General features: G+C 48.1%; 1 long non-coding RNA gene across 2 annotated transcripts in view; it reads right to left on the reverse strand.

Annotated features, from left to right (window-relative positions):
- The window catches only part of LOC140400003 (uncharacterized), a 55,821-nt gene continuing 33,671 nt past the window's right edge, over positions 1-22,150 (reverse strand). The window contains exons 3-4 of one of the 2 annotated variants that reach the window (XR_011937954.1): positions 5,923-6,007; positions 1-1,405 (exon numbers count right to left, since the gene is read on the reverse strand). This is a non-coding gene — a long non-coding RNA (uncharacterized lncRNA). Of the gene's footprint in view, positions 1,406-5,922; positions 6,008-13,020; positions 13,229-22,150 lie in introns of those variants that run through there. The other variant, XR_011937955.1, reaches the window with a different exon arrangement.

Genomic DNA, 22,150 nt, shown 5'->3' on the forward strand with positions numbered 1-22,150 from the left:
GCCAGTTATATTCTGTTTATTTGACTGGATAAAAAAACAGACCAATCAGAATTAGGATTTTGCACCAATCATAAACCTCAAATTACAATCATATTACAAACAGGAAATACATTTCAGAAAGAATGTCTCCAGTCCCAGTTTGTCAGTGTGTAAAGATCCACCGGGAAAAGTACCTGGCTGTCGGTGAGAGGGACCCTTCAGCACAGAGAGACTGTGGGATTCCTTCAGGAACTGTGAGTGCCTTGTAATATGTGAGTGTGTGGGATTTACTCACTCTCTGATACAGTGTGAGTGTGGGATTTACTCACTCTCTGATACAGTGTGAGTGTGGGATTTACTCACTCTGATACAGTGTGTGAGTGTTGGATTTACTCACTCTCTGATACAGTGTGTGAGTGTGGGATTTACTCACTCTCTGATACAGTGTGTGTGTTGGATTTACTCACTCTCTGATACAGTGTGTGAGTGTGGGATTTACTCACTCTCTGATACAGTGTGGGATTTACTCACTCTCTGATACAGTGTGAGTATGGGATTTACTCACTGTCTGATATAATGTGTGAGTGTGGGATTTATTCACTCTGATACAGTGTGCGAGTGTGGGATTTACTCACTCTCTGATACAGTGTGTGCGGGATTTACTCACACTCTGATACAGTGCGTGAGTGTGGGATTTACTCACTCTGATACAGTGTGAGAGTGTGGGATTTACTCACTCTCTGATACAGTGTGAGTGTGGGATTTACTCACTCTCTGATACAGTGTGTGAGTGTGGGATTTACTCACTCTCTGATACAGTGTGTGAGTGTGGGATTTACTCGCTCTCTGATACAGTGTGTGTGTGGGATTTACTCACTCTCTGATACAGTGTGAGTGTGAGTATTACTCTAGCTAAGGCCTAACCAATGTTTTATACAGTTCCAGCATAACCTGCCTTTTCTTAAACTCTGTGCCTCGGCTAATAGAGACAAGGATAGCATAGGCCCGGGGTTTTCAAGCTCAGGGTCGTGACCTGTGGGTGGATCTCAGGAAGGTTTCAGGAGGGTGGTAGTTATCCAGATCGCGGAAGGAATGGCGAATGGTCACGTCTAGTGTTTACAAATGCCAACCATGATGGACGTTTGAGATTGTCGGCCATTCCGCGCATGCGTCTCTTATCAAGCAGTGCGCAGTCCTGGAGCCCAGCAAGTTGGACTGGCTCCTCCTGATGTCAGTGCGTTGTCCCGGGCCAGTTTTGTTCAGCAAATTCTGGAATCCTCCCACCGGAGGCGGCGCCAGCGAGCAGGTCACACGCCCCGTACACTGACATCACGTGTTCTGGGCGCGAGTGAGATTCCTCCATTTTGCAGCTGCCAGCAGTGCTGGAGTGAACTCCAGGGTCTCTGGTGAACAATCCATGAAGAAGCTGAAAACAGGAACAAAGCACCACAATGATGAGTATTTGAGGGGTGGGTTTATAAATTGTGCCACTGCAATCAGGAGTCAAATTTCATGGGTGTTACATGTCGGGAATTACTGGCAAGTGAAAGTTTAAAACCCTCAAAATGTCAAAGACATTTGAAGAGTAAGCAGGGCGAGTTCCAGGACAAACCTCTGTATTTTTTTCAACGGATGCAGTGAGATCTTAAATCATCAGCTGGAGTCATTATCAGAAATGTAACATTGAATAACAAAGCAAGTGAGATCGTGGGGACCAAGCAGGCTCACCTGTCACATTAAAGGCGAGTGGAAATGGTGGGTGTGTGTGAGAGAGAGTGGGTGTGTGTGAGAGAGAGTGGTTGTGTGTGAGAGAGAGAGAGTGTGTGTGTGAGAGAGAGTGTGTGTGTGAGAGAGAGACTGTGTGTGTGTGAGAGAGAGTGGGTGTGTGTGAGAGAGAGTGGGTGGGTGTGAGAGAGAGTGGCTCTGTGTGAGAGAGAGAGTGGGTGTGTGTGTGAGAGAGAGAGAGTGGGTGTGTGCGAGAGAGAGTGGGTGTGTGCGAGAGAGTGGTTGTGTGTGAGAGAGAGTGTGTGTGTGAGAGAGAGAGTGTGTGTGTGAGAGAGAGTGTGTGTGTGAGAGAGAGTGGGTGTGTGTGAGAGAGAGTGGGTGCGTGTGAAAGAGAGTGGGTGTGTGAGAGAGAGTGGGTGTGTGTGAGAGAGAGTGGGTGTGTGAGAGAGAGTGGGTGTGTGAGAGAGAGTGGGTGTGCGAGAGAGAGTGGTTGTGTGTGAGAGAGAGTGGGTGCATGTGAGAGAGTGTGTGTGTGTGTGAGAGAGAGTCGGTGTGTATGAGAGAGTGTGTGTGTGAGAGAGAGTGGGTGTGTGAGAGAGAGTGGGTGTGTGAGAGAGTGGGTGTGTGTGAGAGAGAGTGGGTGGATGTGTGTGTGAGTGAGAGAGTTGGTGTGTGAGAGAGAGAGAGAGTGGATGTGTGTGTGAGTGTGTTTGTGAGAGAGTGGGTGTGTGTGAGAGTGCGTTTGTGAGAGAGAGAGTGGGTGTGTGAGAGAGTGCGTGTGTGAGCGAGTGAGCCTCTGTATTTTACATTGTCACTCTTTGATATGTAACACATATTTAACTCTTGCTGCTCTGTTACTGGGGTGTGTCTGTGTGAGAGAGAGAGTGTGTTTTACCATCACGGTCTCTGTGATATATGATGCATATTTTACTGTGTACTGCTCAGTTACTGTTGTGTCAAAGAGTGTGTGAATATCAAAGTTTGTGAATATGTGAGTGTGTGTGAGGAAGTGTGTGCGAGGGAATGTGTCACTATGTCTGCAAGAGTGTACGAGTGTGAGAAATAGTCTGCGTGAGTGTGTGTGTGTTTTACCTTCATTGTCTCTGTGATATTTCACACATATTTTACTGCTCAGTTACTGGTGTGCGAGTGTGTTTATCCTCACTGTCTGGCTATCATATATAATATATTTTACTGCTTACTGCTCAGTTACTTAAGTGTGAGAGTGGCGAGAGTGTGTTTTACCCTCACTGTCCCTCTGCGATATATAACACATATTGAACTGCTTACTGCTCAGTGACTGGTGTGTCCATGTGTGAGGCAGTCTGAGAGAGAGGGACTAGGAGTGTGAGAGAGTGAGTGTGTGTGAGAGTTAGTGTTTGCCAGAGAAATAGAGAGTGTGTGTCACACTGTCTCTCATTGTCCCTCTGTGAAAGATAAAGCATAATTTACCACTCAGTTACTGGTGTGTGTGTGTGAATGAGAGAGTGTATGAGTGTGTGTGAGAGAGAATGTGTGAGAGAGAGTGAAATACGAGTTATATAGCACAGAGACAGTGAGGGTAAACACACTCACACTCTCTCTCACACACCAGTAACTGAGCAATAAGCAGTAGAATATTCAATATATATCACAGAGAGATAGTGGTTACTATCACAGAGGTTACTACACACACTCATAGGTCGATTGTCCCGAAAGACGAGCTGTTAGGTAATTTGGACATTCTGAATTCTCCCTCCCTGTACCTAAACAGGCGCCAGAATGTGGCGACTTGGGGCTTTTCACAGAAACTTCATTGCAGTGTTAATGTAAGCCTACTTGTGACAATAAAGATTATTATAAGATAGAGTCATATCTGTGTGTATGTGTTAACCTCACTGTCTCTCTGTGATATATAATGAATATTTTACTGCTTACTGCTGTGTGGGTGTGTGAGTGAGACAGTGAGTGTGTGAGCGAGACAGTGTGTTTGGGAGTGTGTTTGTGAGTGAGACAGTGTGTTTGGCAGTGTGTGTGTGAGTGAGACAGTGTGTTTGGGAGTGTGTGTGTGAGTGAGACAGTGTGTTTGGGAGTGTGTGTGTGAGTGAGGCAGTGTGTTTGGGAGTGTGTGTGTGAGTGAGGCAGTGTGTTTGGGAGTGTGTGTGTGAGTGAGACAGTGTGTTTGGGAGTGTGTGTGTGAGTGAGACAGTGTGTTTGGGAGTGTGTGTGTGAGTGAGACAGTGTGTTTGGGAGTGTGTGTGTGAGTGAGACAGTGTGTTTGGGAGTGTGTGTGTGAGTGAGTCAGTGTGTTTGGGAGTGTGTTTGGGAGTGAGACAGTGTGTGTGTGAGTGAGACAGTGTGTTTGGGAGTGTGTTTGTGAGTGAGAAAGTGTGTTTGGGAGTGTGTGTGTGAGTGAGACAGTGTGTGTGTGAGTGTGTTTGTGAGTGAGACAGTGTGTTTGGGAGTGTGTGTGGGAGTGAGCCAGTGTGTTTGGGAGTGTGTGTGTGAGTGAGACAGTGTGTTTGGGAGTGTGTGTGTGAGTGAGACAGTGTGTTTGGGAGTGTGTGTGTGAGTGAGACTGTGTTTGGGAGTGTGTTTGTGAGTGAGACAGTGTGTTTGGGAGTGTGTTTGGGAGTGAGACAGTGTTTTTGGGGTGAGACAGTGTGTTTGGGAGTGTGTGTGTGAGTGAGACAGTGTGTGTATGAGTGAGACAGTGTGTTTGGGAGTGTGTGTGTGAGTGAGACAGTGTGTTTGGGAGTGTGTTTGGGAGTGAGACAGTGTGTTTGGGAGTGTGTGTGGGAGTGAGCCAGTGTGTTTGGGAGTGTGTGTGTGAGTGAGCCAGTGTGTTTGGGAGTGTGTGTGTGAGTGAGACAGTGTGTTTGGGACTGTGTTTGTGAGTGAGACAGTGTTTGGGAGTGTGTGTGTGAGTGAGACAGTGTGTTTGGGAGTGAGACAGTGTGTTTGGGAGTGTGTGTGGGAGTGAGCCAGTGTGTTTGGGAGTGTGTGTGTGAGTGAGACAGTGTGTTTGGGAGTGTGTTTGTGAGTGAGACAGTGTTTGGGAGTGTGTGTGTGAGTGAGACAGTGTTTGGGAGTGTGTGTGTGAGTGAGACAGTGTGTTTGGGAGTGTGTGTGTGAGTGAGACAGTGTGTTTGGGAGTGTGCGTGTGAGTGAGACAGTGTGTTTGGGAGTGTGTGTGTGAGTGAGACAGTGTGTTTGGGAGTGTGTGTGTGAGTGAGACAGTGTTTGGGAGTGTGTTTGGGAGTGAGACAGTGTGTTTGGCAGTGTGTGTGTGGGTGAGACAGTGTGTTTGGGAGTGTGTTTGTGAGTGAGACAGTGTGTTTGGGAGTGTGTGTGTGAGTGCAACAGTGTTTGGGAGTGTGTGTGTGAGTGAGACAGTGTGTTTGGGAGTGTGTGTGTGAGTGAGACAGTGTGTTTGGGAGTGTGTGTGTGAGTGAGACAGTGTGTTTGGGAGTGTGTGTGAGTGAGACAGTGTGTTTGGGAGTGTGTGTGTGAGTGAGACAGTGTGTTTGGGAGTGTGTGTGTGAGTGAGACAGTGTGTTTGGGAGTGTGTTTGTGAGTGAGACAGTGTGTTTGGGAGTGTGTGTGTGAGTGAGACAGTGTGTTTGGGAGTGTGTATGTGAGTGAGACAGTGTGTTTGGGAGTGTGTGTGTGAGTGAGACAGTGTGTTTGGGAGTGTGTGTGTGAGTATATGAGTGAGTGTGTGTGTGTTTATTGTCGCTGTCTCTCTGTGATGTATAACAGCTTTTACTGCTTACTGCGCAGGTACTGGTGAGTGAGAGTGTGTAAGTGAGAGAATGTGAGTTTTACCCTCACTATGTATCTGTGATATATAACACATATTTTACTCTTACAGGTGTGTGTGTGTTTTACCCTTACTATGTATCTGTGATATATAACACATATTTTCCTCTTACAGGTGTTTGTGAGTTTTACCCTCACTATGTATCTGTGATATATAAAACTTATTTAACTGCTTACTGCTCAGTGACTGGTATGTGTGTGAGTGAGAGTGACTGAGTGTGTGTGAGAGAGAGTCTGTGAGTGTGTGTGAGAGGGAACATCTGTGTGTGAGAGAGAGTGTAAGTGTGTGTGACAGTCGTGCGAGTGTGTTTATCTGGGACTTGAGGTCAATGTGAGTGTGACTGCTTCTGTTCTCTGTGACGGTGGAGTTGATGTTGTGTCTGTGTCTCTGCAATGTTGGATTAATATTGTACTTACTGTCAGTTAGAAGGAGACGGCGACACATACATTTTGCTGAGGAATCATCATCTTGTTCTTGGAACTCATCTCTTCATCTGTTGAACTAGGGGGAAGAAAGCATATCTCTTGTAAATCAGGGTCAAATGAGGCCAATGATAAATCAATCTATTCTTTCAACTGATAATCACAGAATTTACAGTGCAGAAGGAGGCCATTTGGTCCATCGGGTCCATCTTTGTCAAGAGCATCTCACGCCTCCACCCTAACCCAGAAATCCATGCCTCCACCCTAACCCAGTAACCCATGCCTCCACCCTAACCCAGTAACCCCACCTAACCTTTTTGGACACTAAGTGCAATTTATTCGGGCCAATCCACCTAACCTGCACATCTTAGGACTGTGGGAGGAAACCGGAGCACCCGGAGGAAACCCACGCAGATACGGGGAGAGCGTGCAGACTCCGCAGATAGCAACACAAGCCTGGAAATTGAACCTGGTACCATAGAGCAGCGAAGCAGCCGTGCTAACCACTATGCTACCTTGCTGCCCCCAATCAGTAAAAGAAAGAAAATACTCTCCAAATCCTAACCCAGAATCAGACAAATAAGCCAGGCCCAGAAAGAGCTCTCCCTTCCCCCTGCTCACTCCAAGTCCCGGAACAAGATCGTGCTCCGCTAAGCCTCTTGCAAACAGCCCCCGATTCTCCCTGAACTCCCCCCGAGTCAGTAATGATCTCTGAGCCTCTTTGCTCACACTCCCAAATGGATGTGCTGCTGCAATGAGAACGCTGTTTCCTCGCTGACCTGGGCCCTGACATTGACATTTAACTCAGTTTCAACAAAGCGATTCCACTCACTGACCAAATGGAGTGTGTGGGGGAGGGGCTGCGCATGCGCTCCCAATCTCAGAATGATGTGGAGATGCCGGCGTTGGACTGGGGTGAGCACAGTAAGAAGTCTGACAACACCAGGTTAAAGTCCAACAGGTTTGTTTCGATGTCACTAGCTTTCGGAGCTCTGCTCCTTCTTCAGGTGAATGAAGAGGTATGTTCCAGAAATATATGTAGAGACAGATTCAAAGATGCCAGACAATGCTTGGAATGTGACCATTAGCAGGTGATTAAATCTTTACAGATCCAGAGATGGGGTAACCCCAGGTTAAGGAGGTGTGAATTGTCTCAAACCAGGACAGTTGGTAGGATTTCGCAGGCCAGATGTTTGGGGATGAATGTAATGCGACATGAATCCCAGGTATTACATTCATCCCCCACCACCTGGCCTGCAAAATCCTACCAACAGTCCTGGCTTGACACAATTCACACCTCCTTAACCTGGGGTTACCCCATCTCTGGATCTGTAAAGATTTAATCACCTGCTAATGCTCGCATTTGAAGCATTGTCTGGCATCTTTGAATCTGTCTATATATATATGTTTCTGGAACATACCTCTTCATTCACCTGAGGAAGGAGCAGCGCTCCGAAAGCTAGTGACATCGAAACAAACCTGTTGGACTTTAACCTGGTGTTGTAAGACTTCGTACTGTGCTCACCCCAGTCCAACGCCGGCATCTCCACATCGCGACTAGCAGGGGCGGGGTTACACCGGGCATGCGCACATCCCCGCAGCAATTCCGCATTGAGACTCAATGGGAACATTCCCCATTTCATAGTCATCACATGTGGAGCAAAACCTCCGATAGAGCCCTTGTTGGGGGACTGTGTGTGTGGCTGCAAATGGCCCTGCGCCCTCGGGCTCAACCAATCACCTTTTGTAGCTGTGTGCTTGTCCCAATGAGAGATTCAATTTGCAGTCATTGCCTGCAGCTTGTTTGTTATTACACTGTCACTCAGCCCCTCAAACTCACACTTTCTGCAAACTACCTTTCCACTGATTTACTTAATTTTCCACTGAACCATAGAATTACCACAGTGCAGAAGGAGGCAATCTGGCCCATCGAGTCTGCACCGACACTCAGAAAGAGCAGCCCACCTAGGACCACTCCCCACCCGACCACCATAAATCTGTATCCCTACGTAATCTACACACCCTTGGATACAAAGCGGTAATTCAGCATCGCCAATCCATCTAACCTGCACATCTTTGGCTTGTGGGAGAAAAACAGAGCACCCGGAGGAAATCTACACAGACACAGGCAGAATATGCAAACTCCACACAGACAGTCACCCAACGCTGGAATTGAACCAGGATCCCTGGCACAGTGAGGCAGCAGTGAAACCAATGTTCCCCCTCCAAATGTATTCACTCCCCTGGTTCACTCGCTCTCCAGGTTTACTCACTCTCCAGGTTCACTCACTCCCCTGGTTCACTCACTCCCCTGGTTCACTCACTCCCCCGGTTCACTCACTCCCCCGGTTCACTCACTCCCCCGGTGCACTCACCCCCCCGGTGCACTCACTCCCCCGGTTCAATCACTCCCCCGGTTCAATCACTCCCCCGGTTCACTCACTCCCCCGGTTCACTCACTCCGCCGGTTCACTCACTCCCCCGGTTCACTCACGGCCCTGGTTCACTCACCCTCCTGGTTCACTCACCCTCCTGGTTCACTCACTCCCCTGGTTCACTCACCACCCTGGTTCACTCACCACCCTGGTTCACTCACCCCCCTGGTTCACTCACTCCCCCGGTTCACTCACTCCCCCGGTTCACTCACTCCCCCGGTTCACTCAATGCCCTGGTTCACTCACCCTCCTGGTTCACTCACCCCCCTGGTTCACTCACCCCCCTGGTTCACTCACTCCCCTGGTTCACTCACTCCCCTGGTTCACTCACTCTCCTGGTTCACTCACTCTCCTGGTTCACTCACTCCCCTGGTTCACTCACTCCCCTGGTTCACTCACTCTCCTGGTTCACTCACTCTCCTGGTTCACTCACTCCCCTGGTTCACTCACTCCCCTGGTTCACTCACTCTCCTGCTTCACTCACTCTCCTGGTTCACTCACTCTCCTGCTGCACTCACTCTCCCGGTTTACTCACTCTCCTGGTTCACTCACTCCCCTGGTTCACTCAGTCCCCTGGTTCATTCACTCCCCTGGTTCACTCCCCTGGTTTACTCGCTCTCCTGGTTCACTCACTCCCCTGGATAATTAACTCTCCTGGTTCACTCGCTCTCCTGGTTTACTCGCTCCCCTGGTTTACTCACTCCGCTGGTTTACTCACTCCCCTGGTTTACTCACTCCCCTGGTTTACTCACTCCCCTGGTTTACTCGCTCTCCTGGTTTACTCGCTCCCCTGGTTCACTCACTCTCCTGGTTCACTCACTCCCCTGGTTTACTCACTCCCCTGGATAATTAACTCTCCTGGTTCACTCGCTCTCCTGGTTTACTCACTCCGTTGGTTTACTCACTCCCCTGGTTTACTCACTCCCCTGGTTTACTCACTCCCCTGGTTTACTCACTCTCCTGGTTTACTCACTCCGCTGGTTTACTCACTCCGCTGGTTTACTCACTCCCCTGGTTTACTCACTCCCCTGGTTTACTCGCTCCCCTGGTTCACTCACTCTCCTGGTTCACTCACTCCCCTGGTTTACTCACTCCCCTGGATAATTAACTCTCCTGGTTCACTCGCTCTCCTGGTTTACTCACTCCGTTGGTTTACTCACTCCCCTGGTTTACTCACTCCCCTGGTTTACTCACTCCCCTGGTTTACTCACTCTCCTGGTTTACTCACTCCCCTGGTCCACTCACTCCCCTGGGTCACTCACTCTCCTGGTTCACTCACTCTCCTGGTTCACTCACTCTCCTGGTTTACTCACTCCCCGGGTTCACTCACTCTCCTGGTTCACTCACTCCCCTGGTTTGCTCACTCCCCTGGATAATTAACTCTCCTGGTTCACTCGCTCTCCTGGTTTACTCACTCCGTTGGTTTACTCACTCCCCTGGTTTACTCACTCCCCTGGTTTACTCACTCCCCTGGTTTACTCACTCTCCTGGTTTACTCACTCCGCTGGTTTACTCACTCCGCTGGTTTACTCACTCCCCTGGTTTACTCACTCCCCTGGTTTACTCGCTCTCCTGGTTTACTCGCTCCCCTGGTTCACTCACTCTCCTGGTTCACTCACTCCCCTGGTTTACTCACTCCCCTGGATAATTAACTCTCCTGGTTCACTCGCTCTCCTGGTTTACTCACTCCGTTGGTTTACTCACTCCCCTGGTTTACTCACTCCCCTGGTTTACTCACTCCCCTGGTTTACTCACTCTCCTGGTTTACTCACTCCCCTTGTTTACTCACTCCCCTGGTCCACTCACTCCCCTGGGTCACTCACTCTCCTGGTTCACTCACTCTCCTGGTTCACTCACTCTCCTGGTTTACTCACTCCCCGGGTTCACTCACTCTCCTGGTTCACTCACTCTCCTGGTTCACTCACTCTCCTGCTTCACTCACTCTCCTGCTTCACTCACTCTCCTGGTTCACTCACTCTCCTGCTGCACTCACTCTCCTGGTTCACTCACTCTCCTGGTTCACTCACTCCCCTGGTTCACTCACTCCCCTGGTTCACTCACTCTCCTGGTCCACTCACTCCCCTGGTTCACTCACTCCCCTGGTTCACTCACACCCCTGGTCCACTCACTCTCCGGGTCCACTCACTCTCCTGGTTCACTCACTCCCCTGGTTCACTCACTCTCCTGGTTCTCTCACTCTCCTGGTTTACTCGCTCCCCTGGTTTACTCACTCCCCTGGTTTACTCACTCCCCTGGTTTACTCACTCTCCTGGTTCACTCACTCCCCTGGTTTACTCACTCCCCTGTTTTACTCACTCCCCTGTTTTACTCACTCTCCTGGTTCACTCACTCCCCTGTTTTACTCACTCCCCTGTTTTACTCACTCTCCTCGTTCACTCACTCCCCTGGTTTACTCACTCCCCTGTTTTACTCACTCCCCTGTTTTACTCACTCTCCTGGTTCACTCACTCTCCTGGTTCACTCACTCCCCTGGTTTAATCACTCTCCTGGTTCACTCACTCTCCTGGTTCAGTCACTTCCCTGGTTCACTCACTCCCCTGGTTCACTCACTCTCCTGGTGCACTCACTCTCCTGGTGCACTCACTCTCCTGGTTCACTCACTCTCCTGGTTCACTCACTCCCCTGGTTCACTCACTCCCCTGGTTTACTCACTGCCCTGTTTTCCTCACTCTCCTGATTCACTCACTCTCCTGGTTCACTCACTCCTCTGGATAATTCACTCTCCTGGTTCACTCACTCTCCTGGTTTACTCGCTCCCCTGGTTTACTCACTCCCGTGGTTTACTCACTCCCCTGGTTTACTCACTCCCCTGGTTTACTCACTCTCCTGGTTTACTCACTCCCCTGTTTTACTCACTCCCCTGTTTTACTCACTCTCCTGGTTCACTCACTCCCCTGTTTTACTCACTCTCCTCGTTCACTCACTCCCCTGGTTTACTCAGTCCCCTGTTTTACTCACTCTCCTGGTTCACTCACACTCCTGGTTCACTTACTCCCCTGTTTTACTCACTCTCCTGGTTTGCTCACTCTCCTGGTTCACGGCAGTTTTCCCAAGCACCATCTTTTACACACTCGCCCGATTTATACGCAGCCTCGAATTGCACATTATTTGGTTACAACCCCCCTCCCCCGGTTTGCACACTGCCCTGTTTACACACTCTCCTGTATTACACACTCCCCTGATTTACACACTGCCCTAATTACACATTCCCCAGGTTTCCACACTCTTGTGGTTTAACTCTCCTCTGGTTTCACACACTCGTCTGATTTAAACAATCCACTGGCTTTACACCCCCCCTGATTTACACACTCCCCTGATTTACACACTCCCCTGATTTACACACTCTATCAGTTTGGATACAGCAAAGATTTTACACACACCCTGGTTTACACACTCCCCTGGTTTACACACTCTATGGGTTTGGATACAGCAAAGATTTTACACACACCCTGGTTTACACTCCCCTGATTTACCCACACTACGGGTTTGGATACAGCGAAGATGTTACACACCACCCTGGTTTACACACTCCCCTGGTTTGCCGCTCCCCTGATTTCACACACTCAACTGGTTTAAACCATCCACTGGTTTTGCACACTTCTTGCTTTACACAGTGTATACTCCATTGGATCCATACACTCCCCTGTGTGCGTACACTTCCCTGGCTGACACACTACCTGCTTTATCTACTCATTTGTTATGTGTGGCTTTCCACACTTACCTTGTTTTGCACATTCACCTACTTTTGTGCACAGGTTTACACACTATTTGATATGCCCACACTCCTGGTTTACACTCACACTAATTTTACACACTCCTGGATTTAAACGCCACTGATTTATACATGCCCACATTGTGTTTTCCTTCTTTGTCACAATCCACTCAAACACACCCCTGATTTTACAGCCTCCAGGTTTACAGACATCGATATTGCACAATCACTTCATTTTACACACTCCCCTCATTAACACACTTACACCCCTGGCTTTACACTCTCCTCTGGTTGTACCAAATTCCCAGCTTTACACATTCCCAGTTTACATAATTCCATTATATTATGATAGTTTTGATTGAATTCCACTCTTTCCGTTAGAAAATGAAGCACATCTGACTCAATATTTCAATACCAAATGTATCAAGGTATCTCCTTGTGTTGGTGTGGGACATATTGTACTGGGGGGAAACATTAAAAGCTTCCTTATTGAGCTCCCATGCTCAACACAATCTCTGAACAAATCTAATACTCTTGTCAAAGAATTCAGCTCCAGTTGTAAACTTCTCCAGTCTCCACTTGAATAACTGACATCCTGTTCTGAGCAGCTTACTGCACTTTCTCTGCAATAGGCACCATGACATATTGTCAAAGCTGGATTTTAAAATTCTTATTCAGTTTGTCTAATATAGAAGTCTGCATGTTTACCAATCATACTTCTTATAATGTGTGTCATTGCTTAGGTCTCTTCTTGAAGCATGAGACCTGGTCCTGATGTCTGAAGCTGCCTTTTTCATTCTGCTTAAGTTATGAATGTTCTCATCTGTAACATCTGGGCTACATCAATGACATTAGTATGAACTTCATCAAGAACCGAGTGTGTCTATGGCACAGTGATGGAGCTGGATTGTGCTGGGGTTTTGAATAATAGAAAACTGATTTGCTTTTGTGTCAGGTTGAGAATATATTTAATGTTTATGACTCCAGTTCACAAATTTTAAGAAGTTTTCATGATAAATAATTGAGCATGAATGTTAAGTTCCAACCGAGATGAAAACGGTTGTCCATTATCTTTCATCAGCCTCTGTGTCCATGTTCCATGTGTTCCGGATCTTCGCTTTACTTTATTTCCCTTCAGATTAAACATATACGCATCGATTAGGAGCTGCAGACTTATGCACTCTCTATCTCTCTGTGTCTCTCTCTCTTTGTCTCACTGTGTGTCCCTCTCTCTGTCCCTCTCTCTGTCTCTCCCCCTGTCTCTCTCTCTCTGTCTCTCTGTCTCTCACTCTGTCTCTCTCTCCTTCCCTTTCTGTCTCTGTCTAAGTGTCTCAATGTCTCTCTCCTTCAATATGATTATCTCACTCCCTCTCTTCCGCTCTACATCTCTGTGTTATGTGCCACTCGTTCCATTGTTCTCTCTCTCTCTGTTTCTCTCTAGTTTCCTTTATGTGTCTCTGTCCTCAATATCTGTCTACTTCAATATGAGTATCTCACTCCCTCTCTCCCGCTCCACATTGCTGCGTTACTATGTCGCTCGCTCTATTTTTCTCTGTCTCTCATTTTCAATCTGTCATTCGGTGTGTTGTGGACACAGTGATAACACGTGTAACACTGGCCCTCACTGTCAATACTGGACACAGTGATAACACTGACCCTCACTGTGAACACTGGACATGGTGATAACACATGTAACACTGGCTCTCACTGTGAACACTGGACGCAGTGATAACACGTGTAACACTGGCCCTCACTATGATCACTGGACACAATGATAACACGTGTAACACTGGCACTCGCTGTGAACACTGGACACAGTGATAACACGTGTAACACTGGCCCTCACTGTGAACACTGGACACAGTGATAACACGTGTAACACTGGCACTCGCTGTGAACACTGGACACAGTGATAACACGTGTAACACTGGCCCTCATTGTGAACACTGGACACAGTGATAACACCTGTAACACTGGCCCTCACTGTGAACACAGCTGCCGTGTTGTGGGTGAAACGGTCACTGTCCCTCCTCCACACAGGAAGTCCTGGTCTATCAGATCATCTTTATTTTTAAAATTTGCTGTTTGGATCAGAATGGTCAGAATCTGTGTCACTGTGAAAATCTCCACTCTCAGAGGGGGTGGGATTATTCGTTAACTGGGGGTCCCTGCTTGTTGAGTTTGCGGTTCAGTGTTACCGGCAGTGCAGGAGGATCACATCAAGCAGGAAAATCTCCACTGAGAGAGAGGAGATCAATTGTATTTTCACCTACAAGGGAGGTTTGTCATCAATGAATTTAGATTTTAAAATATGACTGGCTGCTGCCGGGTATTTAGGTAAACAGAAAATAGGGAGCAGAAAATTCAGAGAGTTGAACAGTAATTAAGACACGGATTGGGAACAAGTGTTCTGGAGAAGGGGGTGTAGATAGCCTGGGTCACATTGTGATCCAAAAAGACGAGGTGTTGGGTGTCTTAAAAAATATTAAGGTAGGTAAGTCCCCAGGGCCTGATGGGATCTACCCCAGAATACTGAAGGAGGCTGGAGAGGAAATTGCTGAGGCCTTGACAGAAATCTTTGGATCCTCGCTGTCTTCAGGGGATGTCCCGGAGGACTTGAGAATAGACAATGTTGTTCCTCTGTTGAAGAAGGGTAGCAAGGATAATCCCAGGAACTACAGGCCGGTGAGCCTTACTTCAGTGGTAGGGAAATTACTGGAGAGAATTCTTCGAGACAGGATCTACTCCCATTTGGAAGCAAATGGACGTATTAGAGAGAGGCAGCATGGTTTTGTGAATGGAAGGTCGTGTCTCACTAACTTGATAGAGTTTTTCGAGGAGGTCACTAAGATGATTGATGCAGGTAGGGCAGTAGATGTTGTCTATATGGACTTCAGTAAGGCCTTTGACAAGGTCCCTCATGGTAGACTAGTACAAAAGGTGAAGTCACACGGGATCAGGGGTGAGCTGGCAAGGTGGATACAGAACTGGCTAGGCCATATAAGGCAGAGAGTAGCAATGGAGGGATGCTTTTCTAATTGGAGGGCTGTGACCAGTGGTGTTCCACAGGGATCAGTGCTGGGACCTTTGCTCTTTGTAGTATATATAAATGATTTGGAGGAAAATGTAACTGGTCTGATTAGTAAGTTTGCAGACGACACAAACGTTGGTGGAATTGCGGATAGCGATGAGGACTGTCGGAGGATACAGCAGGATTTAGATTGTCTGGAGACTTGGGCGGAGAGATGGCAGATGGAGTTTAATCCGGACAAATGTGAGGTAATGCATTTTGGAAGGTCTAATGCAGGTAGGGAATATACAGTGAATGGTAGAACCCTCAAGAGTATTGAAAGTCAAAGAGATCTAGGAGTACAGGTCCACAGGTCATTGAAAGGGGCAACACAGGTGGAGAAGGTAGTCAAGAAGGCATACGGCATGCTTGCCTTCATTGGCCGGGGCATTGAGTATAAGAATTGGCAAGTCATGTTGCAGCTGTATAGAACCTTAGTTAGGCCACACTTGGAGTATAGTGTTCAATTCTGGTCGCCACACTACCAGAAGGATGTGGAGGCTTTAGAGAGGGTGCAGAAGAGATTTACCAGAATGTTGCCTGGTATGGAGGGCATTAGCTATGGGGAACGATTGAATAAACTCGGTTTGTTTTCACTGGAACGAAGGAGGTTGAGGGGAGACCTGATAGAGGTATACAAAATTATGAGGGGCATAGACAGAGTGGATAGTCAGAGGCTTTTCCCCAGGGTAGAGGGGTTAATTACTAGGGGGCATAGGTTTAAGGTGAGAGGGGCAAGGTTTAGAGTAGATGTACGAGGCAAGTGTTTTTACACAGAGCACAGTGGGTGCCTGAAACTCGCTACCGGAGGAGGTAGTGGAAGCAGGGACGATAGGGACATTTAAGGGGCATCTTGACAAATATATGAATAGGATGGGAATAGAAGGATACGGACCCAGGAAGTGTAGAAGATTGTAGTTTAGTCGGGCAGCATGGTCGGCACGGGCTTGGAGGGCCGAAGGGCCTGTTCCTGTGCTGTACATTTCTTTGTTTGTTGAGAAGAGGGAGAATTCTGCCCTGGGAAATGTCATTTCCAAACCTTATGTGTGGATGTGAATATTGTGGAAGAGAGAGTGTGTGAAAGGGGCGGGCCAAACAGGAGAAACCAACTGTGTTTGTGTGTCCGCTCTGACCAGGAGATCTCCCAATCCCTCTGGGACTAAATGGAAATATTTTTCATTCCAACAATCCCCCTGTTCCCCTCCTACTTTTCCAAGTTGGATTTCAGGGCAGTTTCGATGCTGCTTTCCAGATTTCTGTGGAAAGGTTGGGAAAATGAGGGCGATCGGGTGAGAGAGCGCGAACAGTGCATCAGTAAAACGGGTTTAAATGCAAAATGGAGCCTTCAAATCGCGTGAAACCTTTTCTACAGCAAACATGAGAGTGTGAGAGACAGGAAGGAATTATCCTGGGACACTGTGGAGCTGGAATTTGAGTGGAATTGGAGAGTTTGGGACGAGAGAAAAACACAGACAGGCAGCAGCAGCCTGGAGCTGAGAGCAGGTTGTCTCCGCCCCGTCCGCTCGCTGCCTTTAAGTTGCTCAGTGCCGCCACCAGAGGCTTCATTTCTCACCCACATTGACGGAGAGATTTTGTGCAGAGTTCCGGACATGAGCGATAGTGCAGCCGCCGAAACGGCTCCTCCAGCCGCCCCAGTCAAGGCTGTCAAGAAGCAGAAGGCGGTTCCCCGGAAGAAACAAGAAGGTCCGGGGCTGGGCGAGCTGATCCTCCAGATTGTGGCGGAAAGCGGCGATCGCAAGGGGGCTTCCTTACAGGCCATAAAGAAGGCGCTGCGGAGCAAAGGGGTCGATGTGGATAAACGGGGGGCCCAGATCAAGCAAAGTGTCAGGAGGAGTGTGGACAACGGCAGCTTGGCTCAGGTCAAGGGCACGGGCGCCTCCGGCTCCTTCAAGATCGTTAAGAAGACAACCGGGGGGAAAGTGAGACAGACCGGAGCAGGCGAGAAACCTTCAGTGAAGAAAACAGCAGCCAAGAAATCTCTCAAAAAACCAGCAGCCAAGAAATCTCCCAAGAAACCAGCAGCCAAGAAATCTCCCAAGAAACCAGCAGCCAAGAAATCTCTCAAAAAACCAGCAGCCAAGAAATCTCCCAAGAAACCAGCAGCCAAGAAATCTCCCAAGAAACCAGCAGCCAAGAAATCTCCCAAGAAACCAGCAGCCAAGAAGGCGGCAACTCCCCAAAAGAGCGCGAAGAAAGCAGCCCCGAAGAAAAAGTCACTTGTGAAAAAGACCACGGGCAGAATAAATCCGACCCAATCGAGGGCCAAGCCCAAAGTGAAATCAGCAACGGCTAAGAAACCAGCAAAGAAGTGAAAGAAGGCGAGCAAATTGTAAACCTCTGAACCCAAAGGCTCTTCTCAGAGCCACCCACATCTCTCAGGAAAGCGCTGATCCCCCGACCAATGAATCGCTGTCCCGGTGCTGGGAGCAGATTTCAGACAGAAATGTCAATCCAGTATTGCCGCTCACTCGCTGACATGCTCTGCACCGGGCCTCTCCCCCCACTGCACTAAAACACAGGGATGTGTCCGGGGGAACAGTCACAGTTTGTGTTAGTTTCATTATTCACAGATTCAGGGGAGAGTCTGTAAAAGAGGTAACAGGGCGGAGAAATCCCGCCTCACAACATAAACACTTTATATCAGCTGGAAGTGATGTTAGTAAAATTCCCAACCCGTCTGGGAGAGGAGTTGTGTGGGGATGGAATCGGAGCTGGAGTTGAAATAGGAGCAGATAGTTCGGCTGGTTCTAGAAAGGAGTGAACTGAGGCGGGAATATTACTGACAAGTCTGCATTTAATAGATCCGCGTTTCTAACAAGCTGCTGTATGATGTTGCAGTTTGTACGTGTTGTTCAGCGCCCTCTTTTCACTTCTGTTTGGAATATAAAATGTGGGTTGGAGCAGGCAGGAGGAGGAGCTGGATGATCAAAGACATTTCACTGCTCTGTCTGTCACTCAGTCCGCTCCCCGCCTCTCCCCCTGACTCAGTCAGGTCGGACTGGATAATAAAGGAATGTAAGGACTTGGTTTCACGCGTCATAAATGAGATACCACGATTTTGTTAAAGTTTGTACTGTTATAACAGGAACTCCTTTCCTATCACTGATTTCTCTTTTCACATTATAAGGCGACATTGATGTGCTGTACCGTCTGAAACAAAACCTTTCTCCAAAGTCAAACCTGTAACCGCACATAGTGAACACTGACATTATAACGAGAGCGGGAATGAATACCTGCACAGTTTTATTCATCGAATGTGACAAAAAAGGGACCAGGAATCATCGAGAAGTTTTTTATGTTTCCAATTTGCGATTGATTTTCTCAAATATCCGTTACTTGTCCCTGTGAAATTGTACCTGCTGGATTTTATTAATCTACTTTCGGACATGAATGTTCAGCGTCAGAATTTGATCAGAAGCTCGGTTTACATAACTGATCTGTAAACACCGCCTCCTCCATCCATCTCCCCCAGAACAGTCGCTGAACGAATCAGCCAATTTTCCCTTTAATACCTATCGCTCTTTGCATTGAAAGAACCGATATCGCTGATCAGATAAAAATGAGACAGAATTCCGCCCCTCAATAGGAGCTTTATCCCAGTCTGTTGTAGAACAATCAGGGAGTGAATCTAAATTTAATCCGGGTGCTCAGGCAGTGGGACGAATCTGAGACAAAAATGGGACCAGGAATCATTGAGAAGTTTTTGATATTTACAACTTGAGATTGAGTTTTTCAGTTTTCTCGAATATCCGTTCCTGGTCTCTGTGAAATTGGCGGGCTTTTTGAAATTGATGGGGTGTCAGTTGCAGGTCCACCAATCAGGGCCCTGATATCCTTGCCGCTCATCGCTCTTTTCAAACTTGTCCACGGGATCGGGCTGCATCCAATGAGGAGAAGTGGGCGGTCACTATAATGTCTTAAATAGGCAGCGAGAGAGCGGCGCCAGCATTCTCAGCGTGTGCGTTTCCCCCAGTTTCACATCATGGCCAGGACCAAGCAGACAGCGCGCAAATCGACCGGAGGCAAAGCTCCTCGCAAACAGCTGGCTACCAAAGCGGCCCGCAAGAGCGCTCCAGCCACGGGCGGAGTGAAGAAGCCCCATCGCTACAGACCCGGCACTGTGGCTCTGAGGGAGATCCGCCGCTACCAGAAATCCACCGAGCTGCTGATCCGCAAACTGCCCTTCCAGCGCCTGGTGCGAGAGATCGCTCAGGACTTCAAGACAGACCTGCGCTTCCAGAGCTCCGCCGTCATGGCCCTGCAGGAGGCCAGCGAGGCTTACCTGGTGGGGCTCTTTGAGGACACCAACCTGTGCGCCATCCACGCCAAGCGAGTCACCATCATGCCCAAAGACATCCAGCTGGCCCGCCGCATTCGCGGGGAACGCGCCTAAAACTCGGCTTCACCAATAACAGCAACAAAGGCTCTTTTAAGAGCCACCAAGTCTGTCAGGAAAAGAGCTTCAACATCTAATCCCTCAGTAGAGATGCGGTGATTTAGAATATGATCATCGGCAGTATCCCTGCATTCGGAAGCTTTAGTGAGAGAATTAAGCGAATGGACAACAGGTCGCCCTTGTCCGGAGGGAGTGGGTGGCTCTGAAAGAGCCTTTGGGTTATTGGATTCTTCCCGGTCCCAGCGCTGGTTCAGAGCCGCTCAATCGACAAATAAAAGCTGCGACCTCCTGTTACTGATTCCAATGCCTCCAAGTTACAATTAACGCTTCATTGCAATGGAGTTTCTCTCGTCTCTCATGGCTCCGAGTAAGAAACGACTCACATACATTAACCCAGATAGTTATTGCAGAAACATCTACACATTAAGTAGCAGAACAGAATCTGAGTGACACAAAACAATTTGCTCTTTTTCTGATAAAGTGAGTGGCTCTGAAAAGAGCCTTTGTGTTATTAGATTAAAGAATGGTCGCTTCACTTCTTGCCGGCGCCAGCGCTGCTTTTCTTGGGCAGCAGCACGGCCTGGATATTAGGCAGCACCCCCACATTCACTTCGCTTCAGGAGGAGTGGCGGTGCACACATTGCTGATTGGTTATCTGAACAACATTGTGGAGCCTGGCACAAACTGACCAATCAGATGTCTGTTTGAAGCACCAATCAGGAGACTCCACGGTGCTGAGGGCGGAAAGTTTGGGCGCCAAATGTTCAGATTCCAACCGAATATTTATTTCAAAGCTTAAAAGAGCGCGAAAAGATAAAACAGAGAAAATTGAATTGCGACCGTAAAAACGAGACTAAATCACTGAGTATAAGATTGTTGGATTCTCTCTCCGTAATCTACAGTTTCCCTTTATCTGTCAGTTTCTGATTTCGGTTTTTCTCTAAAAGAACAAACCTAAAATGAATTAAAGCAAAATAATGCGGATGCTGCAAATGTGAATTGAAGAGAAATGCTGGATAAACTCAGCATGTCTGGGAGAATCTGTGGAAATGTTTCGGATTTATAAAAGGGGCATTTAATCCGAAACTGTCTCCACAGATTTTTACAATCTGGAGTCCAATCGAGTTTAATCTGGCTGCTGTTTAAAACGCTCTCAGCCGCAGACAGAATGTCTAATTTACAGCCAACTACAAACCTTATTAAAAATATTCCATATTGTAGACTACTTCAGTGTTAAAAGTGGAGTGAGCAATTTGGAGCTCGTGTCAGTATTGAAATGGAATTTCACCACAACACTGGTGTGCTCTCAATAAACTGATCGATTATTGAGGAAGCCTGAAAGAGAAAGGGAGGTTTTTGGAAACCTGAACACAAATTGAAAGGGAGGTTTTGGAGTTCTATTGTCTCTCCAAATCTAGCGACAGGGACCGAATATGACCAAGTCAGAAACCAAAGACACAGGGACACCGAGCAGTCACTAAATGAGGAGACTTATTTTCAAGGCACGAAGATCGACCGGGCGATAACTGGACATCACCCAGGATGTTATGTTCCAGTGAAACACTATTTGAACCGATTTGGCTATTCATAATCTAATAAGAATTTAAAAACGATGGTTTGGCTGCTTTCCAGAAATTGTGGGTGGCTCTTAAAAGAGCCGTTGGGTTTTGATGAGTTTGAGAACAGTTTTACTTGGAGCTGGTGTACTTGGTCACCGCCTTTGTCCCTTCCGACACGGCGTGCTTGGCTAGTTCCCCGGGCAGCAGCAGGCGCATGGCGGTCTGGACCTCCCGGGAGCTGATGGTGCTGCGCTTGTTGTAATGGGCCAGGCGGGAAGCCTCACCCGCGATGCGCTCGAAAATATCGTTGACGAAGGAGTTCATGATGCTCATGGCCTTGGTGGAGATGCCGGTGTCGGGGTGAACCTGCTTCATCACTTTGTTGATGTAGATGCAGTAACTCTCCTTCCTGGCTCGTCTCCTCTTCTTGTTGCCCTTTACTGGTACCTTCTTCTGGGTTTTCTTAGCGCCCTTCTTGGGAGCTGGAGCTTTCTTGTCCTCAGCCATGGTCAGAGCAAACTGCAGACACACAATAACTGAGAACTGCCACACACCTGCTCTTTTCCAGAATAACTCGCATTAGCTATGAGGAGCGGTTGAGTAAACTCGGTTTGTTCTCACTGGAACGACAGAGGTTGGGGGCGACCTGAGAGGTCTACAAAATTATGAGGGGCATTGACAGAATGGATACTCAGAGGCTTTTCCCCAGGGTAGAGGGGACAATTATGAGGGGGCATCGGTTTAAGGTGCAATGGGCAAGGTTTAGAGGAGGTGTACGAGGCAAGTTTTTTACACAGAGGGTAGTGGGTGCCTGGAACGCGCTACCGGAGGTGGTGGTGGAAGTAGGGACGATAATGACATTTAAGAGGCATATGGACAAATACATGAATAGGAAGGGAATAGAGGGATACGGACCCAGAAAGTGTAGATTTTAGATTAGACGGGCATCATGGTCGGCACGGGCTTGGAGGGCCGAAGGGCCTGTTCCTGTGCTGTGCTTTTCTTTGA

The sequence above is a fragment of the Scyliorhinus torazame genome, chromosome 24, assembly GCF_047496885.1.
Source record: "Scyliorhinus torazame isolate Kashiwa2021f chromosome 24, sScyTor2.1, whole genome shotgun sequence".
Classification (NCBI taxonomy): Eukaryota; Metazoa; Chordata; class Chondrichthyes; order Carcharhiniformes; family Scyliorhinidae; genus Scyliorhinus; species Scyliorhinus torazame.